This window comes from Peromyscus leucopus, chromosome 3, assembly GCF_004664715.2.
Source record: "Peromyscus leucopus breed LL Stock chromosome 3, UCI_PerLeu_2.1, whole genome shotgun sequence".
In the NCBI taxonomy this organism is placed as follows: Eukaryota; Metazoa; Chordata; class Mammalia; order Rodentia; family Cricetidae; genus Peromyscus; species Peromyscus leucopus.
Window position 1 is genome coordinate 138193354 of NC_051065.1, and position 6000 is coordinate 138199353.

Here is a 6000-nt window from a genome sequence, read left to right on the forward strand (position 1 = left end):
AGAGGGGGGCTAAAATAAAAATAAATACATATAGACAGGGTGACACCTAAAATGTCAGTGACTGGTTGGTAGTGGAAGGGGAACCACAAGTTCAAGGTGAGTTTGAGGCCAGCCTGGGACACCAGAGACTCTGAGTGAATGAATGAAGGATATAGAACCTGTAAGGTCGTGCACAGTCGTCATTCACTATTAGCTCCAATGATTATTTCCCTGAAGACAACTTAATTGGGAGAAGTGACTTCTCAGAGAAGGTGTAGGAAGGAGCTGTAGCAGCCAGACCCCAGGAACCCTGATCCTGCTTTTCACTTCAAATCCTGACATCTTCCAATCCAGGGCATGCCTCTTGTTACTTATTCATTTACCCAACCAATGTTTACCACGCGGCCACCTTCCCTGGGCCCTGCTAAGAGCTGGGCTAGCAAAGGGGCCTGGATTCCCACCCTCTTGGAACTTAAATTCCACAGAAAGACAGAAAGTTAGGTGGTAGAAGCTGTACGTAAATTTCAGTGGTGCTGGGTTGCAGGTCTGTTTTTCTCCAAATCTTATAGAAAAGAGACTATTTTTTAAGTGGATGATTGAGGAAAACACACATGCCCGACTGGATACTTCCCTCTTCACAAGTCCCTGAGAAGGGAATTCTACCCCTGTAAAGGTAAAACTGTCCAGATTTTTCATTAAAAACTGATGATGTGACAAAGATTACATCGGTTGCTCATGTTTTTCCTCCCCTCCCACCTCTACCATCACTCATTTGAAAATAATAAAGGGGGCGGGGCTTGTCTGGGAGAAGCCACGCCCAGCGGTGGGCTGGGGCCCCGGGGAGCTACCCAGCCCGCCCCCGGGGAGTGGTGGGGAGGGACCCTGTGAGCTGTCAGTACTTGCGCCCTGAACTTCCTGCCTTCCGCCAACCTGAGGCTCTCTCTTCCCTCAGCAGAGTGTGAAGGAGAGCTGGGTTGCAGGGGTCAAGTCCTCAGACGCTGGGAATGTGGGCCGGTTGCATTTTTAAGAAGAGAAACCTGGGGCCTGTGCACAGAGGGAGGGGCTCTGAAAGCACACACCGCGGGAGTTCTAGTTTTTCTTCTTCTGCCTGGCACTGGGGGGACCAGAAAAGTGCTTCCTACATTGCAGCCAATGTCAGTAGCCACTGTGGCTTTCCAAACAGACCTAAAAAATCTCACTGAGAGAAATGTTAAATGTGTTGAGCTTTTACTTACACACACACACACACAAAGCCACACACACACAGAGATCCACATAAAGACAAATATTTGTGTCGATATACTTTAAACATAAATGCCATCTAAGAATCCTAATATCTCATAATTATCCCTCGGGCATCATTGAGCTGGTTTATAAAATAATTTCAAATCTAGGGAAGAATCCACTCTATATTGGCTGCAGGTGCCAAGTATCAAACCTCTGGATGTATGAAAACATGTGGACTAAGGCCCAGTGTTGTGGTACACACCTTGAATTCCAGCACTCTATCGGCAGAGGCAAGAGGATCTCTGTAGGCCATCCTGGTCTATACAGACAATCAGAACAACCAGGGCTACATAGAGAGATCTTATCTCCAAAAGCAAAAAGTATGACTGCGCTGAGAATGTGTGGCTCAGTTAGCAGAGTGATTGTCTAGTGTACATGAAGACCTGGGATCGATTCCCAGCACCAAATAAAACTGAGCACAGTGATGCGTATCTGTAACCCTAGCACTTGGGAGGTGGAGACAGGAGAATCAGAAAGTCATAGAAGATTGGAAGCCACCTGGGAGACAAGAGACCCTGCCTCGAAAAATAAAAATGAAACATAGCATCTAGTTCTTGCCACAGCCATGTGGGCACAGTTGTGACTTTGGACGATGACTCTGTCCACAGGGCTGGAGAATAGGGCTCTCTCTAGCATCTAAAGGGTTGTCTCAAGCAATTCAGAGTAATCTACTTGGCTCTGCTCTGTGGCCATTTCCCTCACTAGGAAAGTGGATCAAGGATGTTCATTCCCACAGAGCCAAAGAGCCAGGCACAATTTCACCGGACTTCAGGAAAGGCCTATAATCTTGGGAAGGAATGCGCCCTCTTGCCCAGTGAAACAGTGTACGCTGGCATTGCGACATGTCTCCTCTTCCCGCATCAGTAAGAATCTCTTCTGGCACCCTGCTCTTTAGGGCAGATTTTCAAGTCTGTGCTGGTGTAAACGCTTTTAATGAATGCTTAAATCTGGAGCTTCCGGTGTGTGACACAGGGTTCTGCTATTTGGGGGTCTGCCCTGCCCCCCACAGCTCACAGGAAAGAGAATTCATAAAGGCTTGAATTCTGTGAGAATCCATCCAACAGGAATCCTAATCTTAGCTACACGGTCCCTCAAAGGTGGTACGTCAGGGAACATCGTTGTTAATATCAGCAAACACTGTTTCAAACAAAATAAGTTGCAACAAGCATGTAGACCTACGCAGTTTTCCCCAAAGTTGAATGTCTGCTCCTCTTGCTATTCCTCTTTGAGATTGGAGGATTTAGCAACAATTCCCCTTCCTTCCTCTTACTTCCTCCCTTTCCTTTTCCTCCAGGGACCACCCCCTCCCGTCTTTGTTTTTCCCTCAGGCACTTCTCTTCCTGTTCTTACAGTGTGCTTTCTTATGCTCCTCTCTGTAAAAGTAATTTTAAATCAGTCTCATAACACAAGAAGTCTCTAAGAATCCCCTCATTTCACAACTCTCTGAAAATGTGTGCTGAAACTATTTTGGAAAGATAATACGGATGGAATTCCAAGAGGGCTCCAAGTATGTGGGCCTGAAGCCTCCAGCTGTGCACAGGAGACCTGCTTGAACCGGCTTGCTGATATTTCAGAAGGAGGCTGGGTGGACAAAGACATCTGATCTCATAGGACAGAAGTCCACCCTGGTGACACAGGCCAGTTGTCAGATTGAACCCAACCATGGAGGCTCGTTTCTTCAGGAGATGGGGATGCAGAATGTACACAGATGGTCCAAATGGCTCAAAGAACATGTCCCCTTTTGGAGTGCCTCCCCTAGGGCATGGTTTTATGACCAGAAAAGAACAGCAGCACATAAATAAGAAGCGAAATAAAATATAAAAGCAAAATGAAAATGTTCACTCTTTTTCCAGCTCAGGTTAGCTGCAATATTAGAAGGCTTATACCAAAGGGGTCTTGAATAAGTGGGGTTTCTTTTGTACTTTGCTTCTCCTATCATGAAAGCATCCTTCCTACTACTCCATGGACCACTTCAGGTAAAAGACTGAATATTGCCAAGTAATGAGGAAAAGACCATCTCGGCTGTGCTTGCAATGGTCAGCCCACGCAATGAGTAGATGCCGCTTTCATAGCGGGTATTTAACCAAAATCTAGCACACTCAACCAACAAGCCTCTCATAGCCAAGCAAATGAATCTCGTGTTTTCCTTCAAGATTTGTTTCTAAAACTTAGAAAATGGTCACAGCAGCCCTCTAGCTGAAATCCCACCACTGAGGGGAAAGCAATTGGTATGTGTTTTCAAAGCTATCTGAAGGAAATTGTCATGGAAGAGGACCCAAGACAAGCAGTCCAGCCTAGAGATCTTCAGATGCATTCCCCATAGGGACTGCACGGACAGCAAAGCTCAGAGGTTCATGCTAGACGTGGTCTTTAAGACCAGCTCACACTCAAAGGTGGGAGGTTTTGCACAGTGAAACCTCATGGGATATTCATGCTGGTTAAGTGACAGCATAATTGGTCCAGTTTTAAAAATATGAGAAGAAAGTGCCCATCATGTTTGTGCATCTGCACACGTACACACACACACACACACACACACACGTACACACACACACACACACACACGTACACACACACACACGTACACACACACACATAAATACAAAAACAATTTTTAAAAATTTTACATATATGAGTGTTTCGCTGGCATGTATGTATGTGTGTGCACCACATGCTTGCCTGGTGTCTGTGAAGGTCAGAAGAGGGTACTGAGTTTCCTGAAACTGAAGTTATTGGTGGTTGTGAGTGCTGGATACCAAACCTGGGTCCTCTGCAAGAGCAACATGAGCTCTTAACCGTCTCTCTAGACCCTAAAAACAAGTTAAAAAACGGTTCCAGCTGCTGACTGGGGTTTCAAAAGCAAATACTTAGGTAAAATTTCAATAGAACTTCCAACAATTTCTGAAATGGACCCAAACATCCTTTTGCCATTTCAAATGATGTATTTATGTGAATTGACATTTTCTGGATTGATGATTATATAATCAAAATAGCTACCATCCATAAAAATGTTGAAGGTGTTCTTTGTTCTGCAATATCAACTACTCAGCCAAGATTTAATCTTTTAAGCATATATACCTCACTAGCATGTAAATTTGCTTTCTTGTTGAGTAAATAGTGAAGTTAAATACGTAACAACAGACTTGTTTTAAAATGTTTATCTATGATTTATTATCAGTAAATGTTTGATTTGTATAACTATTTTACATACCTCTATACCTGGAGTGGCAGAAAAAATTATCAGGTAACAACCAAAAGAAAGTTCACGGAACTAAAGAGATGGCTCAGTAGTTAAGAACACTGGCTACTCTCCCACAGAACCTAGGTTCAATTCCCAGCACCTGCATGGCCTCTTACACCTGTCTGTAACTCCAGTTCCAGGACTTCTGACACCCTCACACAAACATACATGCAGGCAAAACACCAATGATTGCAAAATAAAAATAGATTATATATATATGAAAGTTCACAAGTGGAAAAGGTTTAAGAAGATCCATTCTGTAGAACTCTGCGCATGGCCAGGCCATACACCTTTGATCCCAGCACTCGTGAGGCAGAGGCAGGTGGATCTCTGTGAGTCTGAGGCTGACATGGTCTACAAAGGGAATTCCAGGACAGCCAGAGCTACACAGAGAAACCTTGTCTAAAAAAAAAGAAAGGAAGGGATGGAGGGAGGGAGGGAGGGAGGAGGGGGAGAGAGAGAGAGAGAGAGAGAGAGAGAGAGAGAGAGAGAGAGAGAGAGAGAGAGAACTAAGTGTCACGGCATGGGTGTGGGGGTTCACTTGGATCCCTGGAAAGAAAACTCAGAAGCACCTTAAGAATGAATTTAGCCTTTTGCAGCTGCAGAGGAATTCTGCATTTTCCCTTCTCCCAGGGCATTTTTTTTCTCTATATTTACAGTTTTAGCCAGTTGATTTCCATATGTTCAAAACAACCTGAAAGAAGCTCCCAAAAGTACAATGCCAAGTGCAAATTCCTCCATTCATCAGGCACCACCGTTTTCCTGGTTTCCTGAACCAAATTTTGCATAGGCCTTGGTATCCTTGGGAGATTCTCAGACAAGAGAAACAAATGGTGTCTGCTAAACAAAAGATGGATTAGGGCTAGGTGCTACTCCCTGGAGCCCAGGCCAGGTGTAACCCAGTGGGAATGCAGGCACAGAACTCTGTGCATAGCATGGAAATGTCTCCATAGTTTATGACCTCCAGCTTCACAGCCCTCCTTCCCTGGAGAGGGCAGGATAAACACCAATGAACACACACACCTCCCCTTTATAGATGATACTGACCCCTACCACCACCTACAAATTCAGGGACTTTGTTGCCCATCAACACTGTATCTTCAGCCAAATCACAGAGCTCTCTGATGCCAAGATTAGTAGCCATCTTTCCATTGCAATTTCTGTCTAGCTGTGCCGGCCTGTAGCTGTACCAGTTGTCTCAGAGTTGGGGGACTGAGTTTCCAATGCTGCCCCTCTGGGACTTCTTATAGAGTGATCTTCTCACAGAGACTCAGACCAACTATTCTATTCTTCCAAGTTTTACTCGTGTGTGTGTGTGTGTGTGTGTGTGTGTGTGTGTGTGTGTGATTGTGTGGGTGTGTGCACAAGAGTACAGGTCAGATCCCCTGGGGCTACAGGTAGTTATGAGCCACCCAATCTGGGTGATAGGACCCAAACTCAGTTCTCTAGAAGAACAGGAAGCACTCTTGCCATCTCTTCAGCCCCCTTTACTC